This window comes from Oncorhynchus mykiss, chromosome 15 (genome assembly GCF_013265735.2).
Source record: "Oncorhynchus mykiss isolate Arlee chromosome 15, USDA_OmykA_1.1, whole genome shotgun sequence".
NCBI lineage: Eukaryota > Metazoa > Chordata > Actinopteri > Salmoniformes > Salmonidae > Oncorhynchus > Oncorhynchus mykiss.
The window spans coordinates 71958417-71978061 of NC_048579.1; the positions used below are offsets into that span (position 1 = coordinate 71958417).

At 42.8% G+C, this 19645-nt stretch overlaps 1 long non-coding RNA gene across 1 annotated transcript; it reads left to right on the forward strand.

Moving 5' to 3' along the window:
* Positions 1-16193: 16193 nt before the first annotated feature.
* LOC118938841 lies at positions 16194-17733 on the forward strand. Its single transcript, XR_005036202.1, has 2 exons — positions 16194-16430; positions 16519-17733. It is a non-coding gene; the product is annotated as an uncharacterized LOC118938841 (long non-coding RNA).
* Positions 17734-19645: the final 1912 nt, after the last annotated feature.

Genomic DNA, 19645 nt, shown 5'->3' on the forward strand with positions numbered 1-19645 from the left:
AACAATACCATACCCTTATTACTGTGTAACAGAGAACAATACCGTACCCTTATTACTGTGTAACCCTGGGAACAATACCATACCCTTATTACTGTGTAACAGAGAACAATACCGTACCCTCATTACTGTGTAACAGAGAACAATACCATACCCTTATTACTGTGTAACAGAGAACAATACCGTACCCTTATTACTGTGTAACAGAGAACAATACCAAACCCTCATTACTGTGTAACCCAGAGAACAATACCACACCCTCATTACTGTGTAACAGAGAACAATACCATACCCTCATTACTGTGTAACAGAGAACAATACCGTACCCTCATTACTGTGTAACAGGGAACAATACCATACCCTCATTACTGTGTAACAGAGAACAATATCATACCCTCATTACTGTGTAACAGAGAACAATACCGTACCCTCATTACTGTGTAACCCAGAGAACAATACCATACCCTCATTACTGTGTAACAGAGAACAATACCATACCCTCATTACTGTGTAACAGAGAACAATACCATACCCTCATTACTGTATAACAGAGAACAATACCATACCCTCATTACTGTGTAACAGAGGACAATACCGCACCCTCATTAAATCAAATCTAATTTTATTGGTCCGATACACATGGTTAGCAGATGTTAATGCGAGTGTAGCGAAATGCTTGTGCTTCTAGTTCCGACCATGCAGTAATATCTAACAAGTAGTCTAACCTAACAATTTCACAACTACCTTATACACACAAGTGTAAAGGAATGAATAAGAATATGTACATAAAAAAATAGGAATTAGCGATGGCCGAACGGCATAGGCAAGATGCAGTAGATGGTATAGAGTAGATGGTATTGTTCCCATTACTGTGTAACAGGGAAGCCATCCACAACTATCCAGCCTCATGAATAAATGTTTCATCCCATTCACAGACTATAGAACCTGAATCCACCTGTGGTCATCAGACCAGCTCAGTACCATACCGCCGCTTGTATGTCCTGTGTTGAATGAAAAAGCCAATAAACTGCACTGCCTTTACATCAATTAAATGACAGATCACTTCCATGCGTTATCTCTGTGTTAACGATGCACAATACATTTATGAATCTATACATTTTCCCAGAAGTTGTAAAAAGCTTTTCTTACCAAAGTGGCTAGTTTTAGTTGGATACAAATGCTGAATCCCAAATTGCAACCTGTTCCCTATGGGCCCTGGTCGAACGTACTGCACCATGTCGGGAATAGGGTGCAATTTGGGATGCATACAAACAATGTCCATTTATCTTTTTAATGGGCCAGATAAATTATGTAGAGTTGAATTGTAGTGGCAAAATAAATGTAAATTACTGACTCAAATTAGCTGAAATTGGATTCCGCCCCACACTGACAACAACACACACATGCACACACACACACACACACGCACACACACACACATATCCATGCATTGCTTGGATGTGGTCAACGTTCTTGTTAGTAGATTCCCTAATCAAATCAATACTATGCTATGAAGGCCAGTCTGTCTTACCAGTTTATCTAATTGATATCAATGTTGATGGACATAGTACAATTGTGCGCACACACTCTCTCTCTCTCAGGATGTTATATAGTCCCCAAAGAGGGGTGTTATATAGTACCCAAAGAGGATGTTATATAGTCCCCAAAGAGGATGTTATATGGTCCCCAAAGAGGGGTGTTATATAGTCCCCAAAGAGGGATGTTATATAGTCCCCAAAGAGGATGTTATATAGTCCCCAAAGAGGGGTGTTATATAGTCCCCAAAGAGGGGTGTTATATAGTACCCAAAGAGGGATGTTATATAGTCCCCAAAGAGAATGTTATATAGTCCCCAAAGAGGGGTGTTATATAGTACCCAAAGAGGGGTGTAAACAATTAACCTGAACACAATGTTCTATATTTGGAGAAGACAAATGAATCTCCACAAAGAATGTCATTATAGAGGGAATTATTATGTTTAATGAAGCAGCAGACCACAGTGACCTCAAAGTCCTTCACAAACAAAGCACTGCACACTGTGATTGGTGGCTCACCCAAAATGCTCCTTGTATAAAAAAATACAAATAAAATGGAATATGAATGTGCCTTTCTATAGACCAATCAAACGCATGTCCTTGGTCCTACACATCAGACGAATAAAGTGCCGCCCAAACCTCAACAAATAAATATTTATCTAAATTAATTTGTATTAGACACTGAGGCCAGACTCTTATAGCTACAACATAATTTGTCTATTTATTTAATCAATCAAGGAGACCCCAACCCTAAAAAACCCTGAGAGCTGTGAACTGAGTAATCCATCCTGACTGACCCATGTTAACTCTTTAAACCAGTCTTTAGTCTAAACCAGTCTTTAGACTACAACAGTCTTTAGTCTAAACCAGTCTTTAGACTACAACAGTCTTTAGTCTAAACCAGTCTTTAGTCTAAACCAGTCTTTAGTCCAAACCAGTCTTTAATCCAAACCAGTCTTTAGTCTAAACCAGCCTTTAATCTAAACCAGTCTTTAGTCTAAACCAGTCTTTAATCTAAACCAGTCTAAACCAGTCTTTAGTCTAAAACAGTCTTTAGTCTAAACCAGTCTTTAGTCTAAACCAGTCTTTAGTCTAAACCAGTTTAAACCAGTCTTTAATCTAAACCAGTCTAAACCAGTCTTTAGTCTAAAACAGTCTTTAGTCCAAACCAGTCTTTAGTCTAAACCAGTCTTTAGTCTAAACCAGTCTTTAGTCCAAACCAGTCTTTAATCCAAACCAATCTTTACCAGTCTTTAGTCTAAACCAGTCTTTAATCTAAACCAGTCTAAACCAGTCTTTAGTCTAAAACAGTCTTTAGTCCAAACCAGCCTTTAATCTAAACCAGTCTTTAGTCTAAACCAGTCTTTAATCTAAACCAGTCTAAACCAGTCTTTAGTCTAAAACAGTCTTTAGTCCAAACCAGTCTTTAGTCTAAACCAGTCTTTAGTCTAAGCCAGTCTTTAGTCCAAACCAGTCTTTAGTCCAAACCAGTCTTTAATCTAAACCAGTCCACACCAGTCTTTAGTCTAATCTAAACCAGTCTAAACCAGTCTTTAGTCTAAACCCGTCTTTAATCTAAACCAGTCTAAACCAGTCTTTAGTTTAAACTAGTCTAAACCAATCATTAATCTAAACCGGTATTTAGTCTAAACCAGTCTAAACCAGTCTAAATTACCTTACCTCTCAATTGCCTTACCTCCCTAATCTTACTTCATTTGCACACAAATGTCTATTGTGTTATTGACTGTACGTTTGTTTATTCCATGTGTAACTGTTGTTTGAGTCGCACCACTTTGCTTTATCTTGGCCAGGTCGCAGATGTAAATGACAACTTCTTCTCAACTGGCCAACATGGTTAAATAAAAGTGAATAAAAAAAAGTTTATGTTTATTTGTATCAGTCTTTAGGGGATCCAAAGGATCAGAGGCTAAGAAACAGACATGATTTACACCAATAAGTAACGAAACCAGATTGATTAACTATCAGCCAAATCAAATCTAACGAGCTTAATCAACAAAATGAAGCCGATAACTAAATTGCAACCATAAAGTATGTTTTGTAGTGCTAAATAATATGTCTCAGACGATGACAGAACATTTGGAAATCAACAAGATAGTGTGAGACAACACTTACATAATAACCTGTTCCTCCCTCTTAACTAACTAGTGTGAGACAAAACTTACATAATAACCTGTTCCTCCCTCTTAACTAGCTAGTGTGAGACAACACTTACATAATAACCTGTTCCTCCCTCTTAACTAACTAGTGTGAGACAACACTTACATAATAACCTGTTCCTCCCTCTTAACTAGCTTTAACAAGTGTTGAGAGCTTCTCTAGTCAAGAAGGATGCACCAAGTATGGGACAGACTATGGGAGGGCCACAGTACTACATAGAACCATGACTACATGGAACTATATTCCACATCAGGGAACTGATGCAAGCAGTAGAATCAAATTTCAGAAACAGGTAAAAATGAACCTTATGGAACAACGGGGACTGTGAAGAGACACACACAAAGGTACAGACACACGCACTCTACACACACGTACATTGTAATATTGCTGTATTATACATTTTGTATTGTAGATATATAGTGGTGTTGTACATTTTGGATTGTAGATATATAGTGGTGTAATAATGTTATGTGATGTATTGTTTTATATTTTGTTTTATATGTAATGTAAGTGTCTTTATGCGTTTGGACCCGAGGAAGAGTAGCTGCCGCCTTGGCAGAACTAATGGGGATCCCTAATTAATACCAGTCATTCAGCAAGCACTCCTTGACCACTCCTCATTCAGAGGACAATATGCTGAGTAAGAACCCACCAGATGTTGGTACTCCCTGAAACAGATTCCCTCTCCTCTCTAAAGACATTTCACCCAAGAAGGGTCAGCTAACAGCCATGTGTTCAGGGTCACCCAGGTGTCAAAGGTTATAGGATAATCCCCTTATACACACCATCTGCATTTCTGGATTTCTGCTTCCTGCTCAAGGGAATTATGGGAAGGGACTAAGTGATGCCAAAATGTCACATAGTGATAAAGATGATTTCACTATAGCTATATGATAAGATATAGGATCTATGAAAGCAAACTCTATCTCTCTCTATCTTGTGTATCAGTAAGACACACCCTGTTACATCTGTCGCTGGAGGAAGACAAAGGTGCAGCGTGGTAGGCGTACATTTTACTTTTATTTAAAATGACACCCCCAAAAAATAAAAAATACAAACAAACTCTGGGGAACGCTCTGTAGCGCTAGACAGCAACTACACAAAGACAAGATCCCACAACTGAAGGTGGGAAAAAGGGCTGCCTAAGTATGATCCCCAATCAGAGACAACGGTAGACAGCTGCCTCTGATTGGGAACCATATCCGGCCAACAAAGAAATAGACAAACTAGACTGCCCACCCATATCACACCCTGACCTAACCAAATGGAGAAATAAAAAGGCTCTCTAAGGTCAGGGTCTGACACACCCGACTATTGTCCTACAGAGTCCAGTTGAGTTAGAGGGCAGTGTAATGCATCGCTGTCTGACCCTACTACCCTGCCACAGACCCCTTGACCTCCTCCGGACGTTCCCACACACAGAGGTGATGACCTTCGTACCCTACTGTAATCCCTCCCAACATGGGAGAAAGTAGAAACATTACAGGTCAAAGGAATGCATTGAGGTATTTGTGTTTTAGCTCACTAGTGTAGCTTGTCTTGCTAGTTCATTCAGTCTGTAGTCTTTAGACGTTCCTCTACTGAGACAGCGAACGACGGGAGGAATTTGACCAATAGAGTGAAAGCTTGTGGATTTAATGTTCCATGACACGTGTATTTCTATTCAGTTCGTTCTGTTTTTTTCTGACAGAACCACGCTCACTATCAAATGGGAAGCAATTAGCAGCGCTAACTAACCTGCTTTCACACCACTGCCCAGTGACAGGGGACTAGGCAGGGGGATCTGGCTGAGCTAGTTTGTGTAATGTTCAGGAACAATAGGAATGAGGGGCTAGCGCTACGCCACCACATCACAATGTCATCCAGCACAGACTAACCAGGCTGTAGGATCACACAGACTGTACTGAGTGGGGCTAGCGCTCCACCACCACATCACAATGTCATCCAGCACACACTAACCAGGCTGTAGGATCACACAGCCTGTACTGAGTGGGGCTAGCGCTCCACCACCACATCACAATGTCATCCAGCACACACTAACCAGGCTGTAGGATCACACAGCCTGTACTGAGTGGGGCTAGCGCTCCACCACCACATCACAATGTCATCCAGCACACACTAACCAGGCTGTAGGATCACACAGCCTGTACTGAGTGGGGCTAGCGCTCAACCACCACATCACAATGTCATCCAGCACAGACTAACCAGGCTGTAGGATCACACAGCCTGTACTGAGTGGGGCTAGCGCTACGCCACCACATCACAATGTCATCCAGCACAGACTAACCAGGCTGTAGGATCACACAGCCTGTACTGAGTGGGGCTAGCGCTCAACCACCACATCACAATGTCATCCAACACAGACTAACCAGGCTGTAGGATCACACAGCCTGTACTGAGTGGGGCTAGCGCTACGCCACCACATCACAATGTCATCCAGCACAGACTAACCAGGCTGTAGGATCACACAGCCTGTACTGAGTGGGGCTACTGCTCATTGGCCTCTTTTGTCTGACCAATTTGTGCTTGTTGTGGCTTCAACATGTGGAGAACTATCTCCAACCCATCCTCACAAACCAATGATAGAGACTACTATCAATATCTGCATGCAGATTGACACCCAAACTGTAATTTGCTGGTTTTATACTTTCCTTTCACATTGTAATTTCCAGAATGATTCCAGCTGCAATAATGGATGAATAAACAGGCCAGCACAGCATGATTTAACTCAGCTTGTCTTTACTCAGCTTGTCTTTACTCAGCTTGTCTTTACTCAGCTTGGCTTTACTCAGCTTGGCTTCACTCGGCTTGGCTTCACTCGGCTTGGCTTTACTCATCTTGGCTTTACTCAGCTTGGCTTCACTCAGCTTGTCTTTACTCAGCTTGGCTTTACTCAGCTTGGCTTCACTCAGCTTGTCTTTACTCAGCTTGGCTTTACTCAGCTTGGCTTTACTCAGCTTGTCTTTACTCAGCTTGGCTTTACTCAGCTTGGCTTTACTCATCTTGGCTTTACTCAGCTTGGCTTTACTCAGCTTGTCTTTACTCAGCTTGTCTTTACTCAGCTTGGCTTTACCTTGGCTTTACTCAGCTTGTCTTTACTCAGCTTGTCTTTACTCAGCTTGGCTTTACCTTGTCTTTACTCAGCTTGGCTTTACTCAGCTTGGCTTTACCTTGGCTTTACTCAGCTTGTCTTTACTCAGCTTGTCTTTACTCAGCTTGTCTTTACTCAGCTTGGCTTTACCCTGTCTTTACTCAGCTTGTCTTTACTCAGCTTGTCTTTACTCAGCTTGGCTTTACCTTGGCTTTACTCAGCTTGGCTTTACTCAGCTTGTCTTTACTCAGCTTGTCTTTACTCAGCTTGGCTTTACCTTGCCTTTACTCAGCTTGGCTTTACTCAGCTTGTCTTTACTCAGCTTGGCTTTACTCAGCTTGGCTTTACTCAGCTTGGCTTTACTCATCTTGGCTTTACTCAGCTTGTCTTTACTCAGCTTGTCTTTACTCAGCTTGGCTTTACTCAGCTTGGCTTTACTCAGCTTGTCTTTACTCAGCTTGGCTTTATTCGGGGCGGCAGGTATCCTAGTGGTTAGAGGGTTGGGCCAGTAACTGAAAGGTTGCTGGATTCGATCCCTGAGCTGACAAAGTACAAATCTGTCGTTCTACCCCTGAACAAGGCAGTTAACCCACTGTTCCCCAGTAGACCGTCATTGTAAATAATAATTTGTTCTTAACTGACTTGCCTAGTTAAATAAAGGTTTTAAAAAACTACTAGGCTTGGCCTGGTTCATCAGTGTGAAAAGATAATGTCTAATGACCTTCCACTGTCCTCTGCATACATTCACCTCAGCATCCTGTATCAGCCTCCATTCAGATGACTCTTCAGGAATAATTACAAAGAGATCAGATTAATATTGATTGGTTTACTCTTGCTTTCTGTCTCTCTCTCATTTCTCTCCTCTCTCTTTACCCCTCTCTCCCTCTCTGGCTCATTTATTCTCTCATTCTCTCCATCTTTCTCTCTCGCTCTCTTTCCGTCTCTTATGGGAAGGAACTAAGTGATGCCAAAACATCACATAGTGATGATGATTTTACTATAGCTATACAGTATGAAAAGATGGAATCTGATCTATGAAAGCAAGCTCTCTCTCTCGCTCTCCCTCGCACTCTCTTGCACTCTACCTCTCACTCTGTCTAGATCTAAAATTAAGCATTATGGATCACAGGAACATTTACTCCTACACATTGAGACAGAGACATATACAATTACTTACAGTCTGCAAGGCCAATCACCTCCTTGATTTAACATCCATGCACAACATGGTATATTACCCACACAGCACTGTGTTTCTATACATGGTTATACATTACAACATGGTATATTACCCACACAGCACTGTGTTTATTTACATGGTTATACAGTACAACATGGCGTATTATCATAACTATTTGAAGACTTTGCAGTTTGGGTAAATTTTACATTGAGGTTGACCTTTATTTCCCATTTCCTTCAGTAAAATATGTTCTTTAACTCCAACACTCATCATGCCATGATCGCTGTAATCAAATGTAGTACACAATAATGTCTGGGTGTAAACAAGCAACAGTCTAACAGCTGTGTTCCCCATTGACCCAGCTCTACTAGTCATGTAGTAGAAGCATAGAGAGGCGTTTTACACACACACACACACACACACACACAAACACACACGCACACGCACACACACGCAAATACATTTGTTCGTACACACACACACACACACACACACACACACACACACACACACACACACACACACACACACACACACACACACACACAGTCTGTATAGGAGGCAAACTAAAAGTAAAGTTAGTCTCTTGAGATTTTCCCCGGTGATAGATGGCAACAGGGGAGAACTGTCTGCATCTCATTACCAAACCCCGGCAACGCTAAGACATCTTCTCTTTGATATCTAGCTAGTTTTCCCCAGGTGCCAAATTACTGGGTGAGCCCTGGCAGTACACAGTTAATACTCATCTCTAGGATCTGTTTTCTGACCTGTCACTTCAAAATAAACCCTTTCTGAACCCAGTCAACCCACAGAGATAGCAGAGAAATAAACCCTTTCTGAACCCAGTCAACCCACAGAGATAGCAGAGAAACAAACCCTTTCTGAACCCAGTCAACCCACAGAGATAGCAGAGAAATAAACCCTTTCTGAACCCAGTCAACCCACAGAGATAGCAGAGAAATAAACCCTTTCTGAACCCAGTCAACCCACAGAGATAGCAGAGAAATAAACCCTTTCTGAACCCAGTTAACCCACAGAGATAGCAGAGAAATCAAGTGTTGTGGGATCATTCTCCCGTTCTGTCTCTGGTTGTTGTATTCACTGTGGATCAATGATGATATGAAGAGCAACAACATCCCACTGGGCACAGATGTCTGATGGTAAGCCTGAACGTCACTTCCTGTTGCACGCAGAATGACGCAGAGCTCGGTTTGTTGGTTTGGAAAGTGTCTGGAAAAGTGTTCTATTGGAAAAGTTTAATAAATAGCTACCTACCTTTTGATTTTGATCCCGCAACGTGGTTGGCTCCTGCCGACCGAGGGTCTGATGATGAGCTGCTTGGCGTAGCAGCTGGCCTAGCTGCCACTGTTAGCTGCCTATTAAGTTAGCGGGGTTTCCTTGAGTGCTTGAGATTAGCCCTTGTGGCTGGGACCGCGGATTGTACAGGGTTTGTGGCTGTCTAGACCCCTACTGTTTGTTGCTATTTCCATCTTCCATGCGACTTGCCCTGTCTGAAATTTTAGGGAGTAACAGCATAGCCTACGTTGCTACAATGACAAAGACCAAAGCCAGTGGGAGTACCATTGAAGACAGTAGTGTCTCTCTATCACAGGTGAAGGATCAACTAAACAAACAGAAATAGTTCTACAAGCAGTTATTACAACAAAGTTCTCCCAAGGTCAGCCTGAAGAGTTTAAACAGGAAAACGGCAAGGTGACAAAAATCTGTAAGTCATTGAGAGAGGACATTAGTCAAGAACTTGAGGGGAATGTACATCTTCCTCAACGAGGACTATCCTAAAGATGTGCGCTAGAAGATAAAATAACTCATCCCGGCCATGAAAGCTGCCAGAGCGAGTGGGGACATTGCTTACATCCGCTATGAAAGGCTCATTGTCCACCTTCCCTCCCAAAAGCCTGGAAGTGATGAGAGAGCCAAGCCTATGGGTTCGTAGCTTCAACCCCGCAACACACACACAAACTTACTGTACACACAGCAACTGATTAATGGACTGCTAATGTTTTTTTCTCTTGCTTTGTTTGTTCTTTTCCATATGATGTCTATCTCTGAGAAGCTACCTAGGAAAGGGCTGAGCCCATATTCATGTATGTAGCTTTAGAAATAAGGTTAATTATATCAATACCTTGCTGACATCAGATAACATTCATATATTAGCCATTTCTGAGACTCACTTAGATTATTCCTTTGATGATACAGCAGTAGCAATACAAGGATATAACATCTATAGAGAGACAGGAATGCTTATGGGGGTGGAAGGATCGACACAGCAGATGAGAAGCAGGTACAGGGAGGGAAGGTTTAATAGCTGACGGACATGAAACAGAACAGGAACAGCGTCTGGACGGGAACACATAACAACAATTAATGAGGACACAGGAACACCACCGGGGAACAGACAGATATACAGGGGGTAATCAACAACGTGAAGGAGTCCAGGTGAGTCCAATGAGCGCTGCTGGTTGCAAAAGCTGGGCTAAAATAGTATATAAGAGATCATACAAACATGTTTGTTGTGACTCTTAAGTGTCATATTTGTTGGTCTGATGTGATTAATAAGGAGCATCCAGACGCTGCACTTCTTCCTATTATTGATAAGCATACACCTGTTAAGAAACTGACTGTCAGAACTGTCTTTTATTTTTATTGGCCAGTCTGAGATATGGCTTGTTCTTTGCAACTCTGCCTAGAAGGCCAGAATCCCAGAGTCGCCTCTTCACTGTTGAGACTGGTGTTTTGCGGGTAATATTTAATGAAGCTGCAAGTTGAGGACTTGTGAGGCATCTGTTTCTCAAACTTGACACTCTAATGTACTTGTTCTCTTGCTCAGTTGTGCACCGGGGCCTCCCACTCCTCTTTATATTCTGGTTAGAGACAGTTTGCTGTTCTGTGAAGAGAGTAGTACACAGTGTTGTATGAGATCTTCAGTTTCTTGGCAATTTCTCACATGGAATAGCCTTCATTTCTCAGAAAAATAATAGACGGACGAGTTTCAGAAGAAAGTTCTTTGTTTCTGGTCATTTTGAGCCTGTCATTGAACTCACAAATGCTGAGGCTCCAGACACTCAACTAGTCTAAAGAAGGACAGTTTTATTGCTTCTTTAATCAGAACAACAGTTTTCAGCTGTGCTAACATAATTGCAAAAGGGTTTTCTAATGATCAATTAGCCTTTTAAAATGACAAACTGATATTAGCTAACACAACGTGCCATTGGAGTGATGGTTGCTGATAATGGGCCTCTCTACGCCTATGCAGATATTCCATAAAATATTTCAGCTACAATAGTCATTTACAACATTAACAATGTCTACACTGTATTTTTGATCAATTTGATGTTATTTTGATATACAAAAAATGTGCTTTTCTTTCAAAAACAAGTAAGTGACCCCAGACTTTTGAACGGTAGTGTATATACAGTGGGGCAAAAAAGTATTTAGTCAGCCACCAATTGTGCAAGTTCTCCCACTTAAAAAGATGAGAGAGGCCTGTAATTTTCATCATAGGTACACTTCAACTATGACAGACAAAATGAGAAAAAAAAATATTTGCAAATGATGGTGGAAAATAAGTATTTGGTCACCTACAAACAAGCAAGATTTCTGGCTCTCACAGACCTTCTTTAAGAGGCTCCTCTGTCCTCCACTCGTTACCTGTATTAATGGCACTCGTTTGAACTTGTTATCAGTATAAAAGACACCTGTCCACAACCTCAAACAGTCACACTCCAAACTCCACTACAGCCAAGACCAAAGAGTTGTCAAAGGACACCAGAAACAAAATTGTAGACCTGCACCAGGCTGGGAAGACTGAATCTGCAATAGGTAAGCAGCTTGGTTTGAATCTCCCTCGATCTGGGGCTCCACGCAAGATCTCACCCCGTGGGGTCAAAATTATCACAAGAACGGTGAGCAAAAATCCCAGAACCACACGGGGGGACCTAGTGAATGACCTGCAGAGAGCTGGGACCAAAGTAACAAAGCCTACCATCAGTAACACATTACGCCGCCAGGGACTCAAATCCTGCAGTGCCAGACATGTCCCCCTGCTTAAGCCAGTACATGTCCAGGCCCATCTGAAGTTTGCTAGTGAGCATTTGGATGATCCAGAAGAAGATTGGGAGAATGTCATATGGTCAGATGAAACCAAAATATAACTTTTTGTTAAAAACTCAACTCGTCGTGTTTGGAGGACAAAGAATGCTGAGTTGCATCCAAAGAACACCATACCTACTGTGAAGCATGGGGGTGGAAATATCGTGCTTTGGGGCTGTTTTTCTGCAAAGGGACCAGGACGACTGATCTGTGTAAAGGAAAGAATGAATGGGGCCATGTATCGTGAGATTTGGAGTGAAAACCTCCTTCCATCAGCAAGGGCATTGAAGATGAAACGTGGCTGGGTCTTTCAGCATGACAATGATCCCAAACACACCACCCAGGCAACGAAGGAGTGGCTTCGTAAGAAGCATTTCAAGGTCCTGGAGTGGCCTAGCCAGTCTCCAGATCTCAACCCCATAGAAAATCTTTGGAGGGAGTTGAAAGTCTGTGTTACCCAGCAACAGCCCCAAAACATCACTGCTCTAGAGGAGATCTGCATGGAGGAATGGGCCAAAATACCAGCAACAGTGTGTGAAAACTGAGGACGTTTGACCTCTGTCATTGCCAATGTAACGGATGTGAAACGGCTAGCTTAGTTAGCGGTGGTGCGCGCTAAATAGCGTTTCAATCGGTGACGTCACTTGCTCTGAGACCTTGAATTAGTGGTTCCCCTTGCTCTGCAAGGGCCGCGGCTTTTGTGGAGCGATGGGTAATGATGCTTCGTGGGTGACTGTTGTTGATGTGTGCAGAGAGTCCCTGGTTCGCGCCCGGGTACGGGTGAGGGGACGGTCTAAAGTTGTACTGTTACACCAACAAAGGGTATATAACAAAGTATTGAGATAAATACGATTTTCCACCATAATTTGCAAATAAATTCATTAAAAATCCTACAATGTTATTTTCTGGATTTCTTATCTCATTTTGTTGAAGTGTACCCATGATGAAAATTACAGGCCTCTCTCATCTTTTTAAGTGGGAGAACTTGCACAATTGGTGGCTGACTAAATACTTTTTTGCCCCACTGTATACATAAATCATTTTTTAAATGCAAAATGTGGGGCTCAAAACATGATGGGTAGCCACTGGTATTCATGCATAAAAAAACAAATGATGAAAGAAAAGCATTTTAAGTTTGAATTTTGTAAAGTTAGTGTGGGACAGTTGGAAGAAATATTGTTATCGATCAATAATGGCCAACATCCTGGCATTGACAACTTAGATGGAAGGCTCTGAGGATGGTAGCTGACTCTATAGTCACTCCTATCTGTCATATCTTTAATCTGAGTCTAGAGGAAGGTGTTTGTCCTCCGGCCTGGAGGGAAGCCAAAGTCATTCCGCTACCAAAGAATGGTAAAGCGGCCTTTACTGGTTCTAACAGCCGACCAGTCAGCTTTCTGCCAACTCTGAGCAAACTGTTGGAAAAAATGGTGTTTGACCAAAAACAATGCTGTTTCTCTCTAAACAAATTGAGAACAGACTTTCAGCATGCTTACAGAGAAGGGCACTCAACATGTACATCGCTGACACAAATGACTGGTGATTGGTTGAAATAAATTGATAATAAGAAGATTGTGGAAGCTGAACAAAACACATCACCATGTCATTGGAGGGAGGTTAAAAGTTGGTGAAAATGCCTTTAGTTGATCAAACTCAATCAGTTTTCAACGTTGATTCAATGTCCCCACATATATTTTTGGGGTTGAAATTACGTGGTAACAACGCCGCCTCAAATAATATTATAACTGAGAAGTTGCTTGAATATTAATAGAGGTTCTCATTCAAATGATGCAAAAACAGGATTGTGAAAAGGCACTAGGTTATATGTTGGGCAGGGGAGCTTTGTGTCAGTCTGATGCAATTCACTTTGAAGTCAGTCTACAATTCCTACAGTTCTTGCCTCTTTGGGACGGGACATGCTTTCTCATTTTCTATATGACTATTGCATCAGCAGAATCTTCCATTCTTTTAAAAGTGCTTTACTCTGAAAATGGAATGTCAGACGGCGTCAATCAAACGCAACACAATCTCTCAGGTCTTGAACCAGTATAATGAGTGCAGAAAAAAAAAACTCTTAGAACAACCTACAGCCATTGGCTGGCTCGTCATCAGCGTTTTTCACCGACTTCGCATATTTCGATGCCTCTCTCACTACGAGCCAGCGCTAGTCATTAAAAATGCATCTGTCTCAATTAGGCGATAACGCTTTAACTCTTTTCCACGCGAGGTGTTCCCATCCCCAATCCATCACGTTCTATGTGTAACCCGATAACATCGCCTCGCCTTCTCACAGGTGTTGGGTAGGTAGGTGTGTGGGTGCAGACAGAGGCAGCAGTATGCTTTTTGGCAGTGGACCTATAGATGGGAGAAGAGAGGTGTAATTCAGTACTCAGGCTATATGAAGTCATGTTGCTAATGACTCTTTTAAACAAGCCCTTTGTCTCAGCTGGAGTTTGACTGTGACAGAACCTGATATCTTTATTCTCTGCCTGCCTGTGCTATCTACTGAGCCCGAGAGGCAGGCAGCTTGAGAAGCGATGGGAGGAGGGGTGTGGCAGGGTTTCACATGACAAGAAAACAGGACAGCTTCCCAAACAAACCTCCCTTCAAAACACCAACCTGCACAGAGAGAGACCGAGGCATCATCCTGGGCTTCCATTTCACATCACTGAGCCCAATGAAGACAAAACACCTTTCAAAATAATGGAAACTTACAGAGGTGATATTTTCATCACAGTTGGTAGTCTACTACTGTGATGTACCTCCTCCTCTGACGGTGTTATTATGAACTCTACCCAGCATTCTCCTTCAGAAGTCCTCCTGACAGTGTCCTAGCTTTCTGTCATTCATTAGGTGAGTGAGAGGGAGAGAAAGTGAGAGAGAAGAGAGATATAAATTAAGAAACAGAATGGGAGAGAGAGGGGGGGAGAGAGAGAAAGAAAGAAACATAAAGGGAGAGAGAGGGGAGGAGAGAGAGAGAGAGAGAGAGAGAGAGAGAGGAGAGAAGAGAGAGAGACAGAGGGAAAGAGAGAGGGGAGGAGGGATATGGAGAGATGAGATGACAGCCCCTCCAGGGTCCGGGTCCTGAGTGATGCGTTGTGTTTTCAGGCAAGGCTACGGTGGCATCGTATTCTCCTTTTATCAGCGTGGCAGCCAATCTGTCAGCCTGCTGCTGTACACTACTGCTAGGTGAGAGGTCGTCAGGCTAGCCCTTAATGAGGTAGTTTACTCTGCTGTACACTACTGCTAGGTGAGAGGTTGTCAGGCTAGCCCTTAATGAGGTAGTTTACTCTGCTGTACACTACTGCTAGGTGAGAGGTCGTCAGGCTAGCCCTTAATGAGGTAGTTTACTCTGCTGTACACTACTGCTAGGCAAGAGGTTGTCAGGCTAGCCCTTAAGGAGGTAGTTTACTCTGCTGTACACTCCTGCTAGGTGAGAGGTTGTCAGGCTAGCCCTTAATGAGGTAGTTTACTCTGCTGTACACTACTGCTAGGTGAGAGGTTGTCAGGCTAGCCCTTAAGGAGGTAGTTTACTCTGCTGTACACTACTGCTAGGTGAGATGTTGTCAGGCTAGCCCTTAATGAGGTAGTTTACTCTGCTGTACACTACTGCTAGATGAGAGGTTGTCAGGCTAGCCCTTAATGAGGTAGTTTACTCTGCTGTACAGTACTGCTAGGTGAGAGGTTGTCAGGCTAGCCCTTAATGGGGTAGTTTACTCTGCTGTACACTACTGCTAGGTGAGAGGTTGTCAGGCTCGTCCTTAATGAGGTAGTTTACTCTGCTGTACACTCCTGCTAGGTGAGAGGTTGTCAGGCTAGCCCTTAATGAGGTAGTTTACTCTGCTGTACACTCCTGCTAGGTGAGAGGTTGTCAGGCTAGCCCTTAATGAGGTAGTTTACTCTGCTGTACAATACTGCTAGGTGAGAGGTTGTCAGGCTAGCCCTTAATGAGGTAGATTACTCTGCTGTACACTACTGCTAGGTGAGAGGTTGTCAGGCTCGCCCTTAATGAGGTAGTTTACTCTGCTGTACAATACTGCTAGGTGAGAGGTTGTCAGGCTAGCCCTTAATGAGGTAGTTTACTCTGCTGTACAATACTGCTAGGTGAGAGGTTGTCAGGCTAGCCCTTAATGAGGTAGATTACTCTGCTGTACTATACTCCAAGGCTGAGTGCTACACAGGAAGAACGATGGGGACCACTGACAGGGAACGCTCCCTTCACTCTCTCTTCTTACATGGGAGTTTGATTCTTACATGGGAGACCACAGGGGACTGCCAATGCTGCTTCTGATCATTGGAAACATAGGCTACTCAGTGTGCACACTTCAACCATCAGAGACAGGTACATCACATAGGAGATGGCAGACAGTGTAGAATCACAGACAGGTACATCACATATGAGATGGCAGACAGTGTAGAATCACAGACAGGTACATCACATAGGAGATGGTAGACAGTGTAGAATCACAGACAGGCACATCACATAGGAGATGGTAGACAGTGTAGAATCAGAGACAGGTACATCACATAGGAGATGGTGGACAGTGTAGAATCACAGACAGGTACATCACATAGGAGATGGTAGACAGTGTAGAATCACAGACAGGTACATCACATAGGAGATGGTAGACAGTGTAGAATCACAGACAGGTATATCACATAGGAGATGGTAGACAGTGTAGAATCACAGACAGGTACATCACATAGGAGATGGTAGACAGTGTAGAATCACAGACAGGTACATCACATAGGAGATGGTAGACAGTGTAGAATCACAGACAGGTACATCACATAGGAGATGGTAGACAGTGTAGAATCACAGACAGGTACATCACATAGGAGATGGTAGACAGTGTAGAATCACAGACAGGTACATCACATGGGAGATGGTAGACAGTGTAGAATCACAGACAGGTACATCACATAGGAGATGGTAGACAGTGTAGAATCAGAGACAGGTACATCACATAGGAGATGGTAGACAGTGTAGAATCAGAGACAGGTACATCACATAGGAGATGGTAGACAGTGTAGAATCACAGACAGGTACATCACATAGGAGATGGTAGACAGTGTAGAATCACAGACAGGTACATCACATAGGAGATGGTAGACAGTGTAGAATCACAGACAGGTACATCACATGGGAGATGGTAGACAGTGTAGAATCACAGACAGGTACATCACATAGGAGATGGTAGACAGTGTAGAATCAGAGACAGGTACATCACATAGGAGATGGTAGACAGTGTAGAATCAGAGACAGGTACATCACATAGGAGATGGTAGACAGTGTAGAATCACAGACAGGTACATCACATAGGAGATGGTAGACAGTGTAGAATCACAGACAGGTACATCACATAGGAGATGATAGACAGTGTAGAATCACAGACAGGTACATCACATAGGAGATGGTAGACAGTGTAGAATCACAGACAGGTACATCACATAGGAGATGGTAGACAGTGTAGAATCACAGACAGGTACATCACATGGGAGATGGTAGACAGTGTAGAATCACAGACAGGTACATCACATAGGAGATGGTAGACAGTGTAGAATCAGAGACAGGTACATCACATAGGAGATGGTAGACAGTGTAGAATCAGAGACAGGTACATCACATAGGAGATGGTAGACAGTGTAGAATCACAGACAGGTACATCACATATGAGATGGTGGACAGTGTAGTTGTCCTGACAAAGGAAGTGGTTATCAGCAGTGCTTCAACCAATCACAGTGGAAATTACAGTATTTCTATCTGTCAGGGGTTGTATGGATCATTTCTCTGTAGACCTTCTGACAGAAAGCACACTACTACTACAACACTAGACCCACTACACTCTGCCGCTGATTCCACTGCCTTCTGGATGGATTCACAAAGAACTCCTTCGAAACATTTTAGGGACACTTTCCTGCTTAGAATACATGTATATTTCAGGCAGGATATTTCTGGACGATTTCAAAGTTGACACACCAAAGACCTGATTTCATGAACCACAGTTTATCCATGGGACTTGAAGAAAACATTCTCTACACGAAGACGAGACACTGGTGTTCATCTCTAATTGGACTCAAAGAGGATTTGGTTGCTTCCTGTCGTTGCTTTGCCAGCCAGAGCCCTGGTTAGTTATTTAGGGGAGGAGAAGGGGAAAGGATTCGGTTTGGTGCGATTGCCAAATCAGTCTGGGAGGGGTCCCTTTGCAGACAGAGCAGAAATATCTGGCAGAATGCTGACAGGCAACAAGAGAGGCTTATAAGGAGGTATCATGCTCACAAAGGCAGTTGACCCCGGTAGTCATTTCAAACATTCACAACAACTGCCAGGAACGGGAATCGTTTAAATGCCAGCTGGAACATTCTAAGCATAGAAATATTCTACAATTACAATCCATAGAAGGCTAGCTTGGTCCCACATCTGCTTGTGCTGTAAAGATACGTCCTATGGTTGTAATTCAGCACAAACAGATCTGGGACCGGGCTTATATAAAAAGGTACAGCCACCTCCTATGGTTGTCATTCAGCACAAACAGATCTGGGGCCAGGCTAATATAGAAGGATACAGCTACCTCCTATGGTTATTATTCAGCACAAACAGATCTGGGGCCAGGCTTAAATAGAAGGGTACAGCCACCTCCTGTGGTTATTATTCAGCACAAACAGATCTGGAGCCAGGCTTAAATAGAAGCATATTTAATTGGAAAATAAGAATAATTGTTTCTCTTGCTCTACTCACTGTGTCCCTGTACTGACCCACGGTTGTGTTTCTCTTAGTCATTACCATTGAATGACTACCCCTATAGACGACCATCAGTTTGACAAAGTGCCAGTATATGAACCACCTTCTAGCAGAGAGGGGACTTCTTACAAAAGCCATTCCTCACAGAGTAAACAGGGCCATAAAGCATCTATAGAAGTGGCAATTACTTCCTGATCTGACACCAAGGATGCGTCCCAAATGGCACATCATTCCCTATGTCAAAAGTAGTGCACTAAATAGGGACTAGGGTGCTATTTGGAATAGCGGGTTCCCTCACTAACAGCGCTAGCTGCAGCTAATACTCTATAGCCTCTGACATATCACATTGGCCCAGGAGATTTAGATTAGAGGGTGTTCGATCTAGTCCACTCTGTATGGCCATCTTAGATTTAGAGTAGACGCTAGGCTACATTACATTTCAGGACTCCACGGGCCTAGGTGAAGTAGCGTTAGCGAGATAGCTACCTGGCCCGGGGTCCCTGCCAAAAGCATGTGATTTATGGCTTAACGCTAGGCTAATACATGGCGCTTTACATACAGTATGTCCTGCTTTAGACCCATAGCGGATGGAGTTGGACTATTTATTGCAGCCTCTTCTCTATCCGATGCTGAGAGCCCTATATTATTCATAGCATCCCCTTTTCTGCTGTAATGATGCTGCTAAATTATGGAAAATGTGTTTTCTATTCAAATTTACAGCACCTTGTTGTGCGCAAATACAAAATGTATTAATGATATATGGACATAGATATGGGTATTACATAGGATATGTAGAATACGTTTAGAGGCAAAAA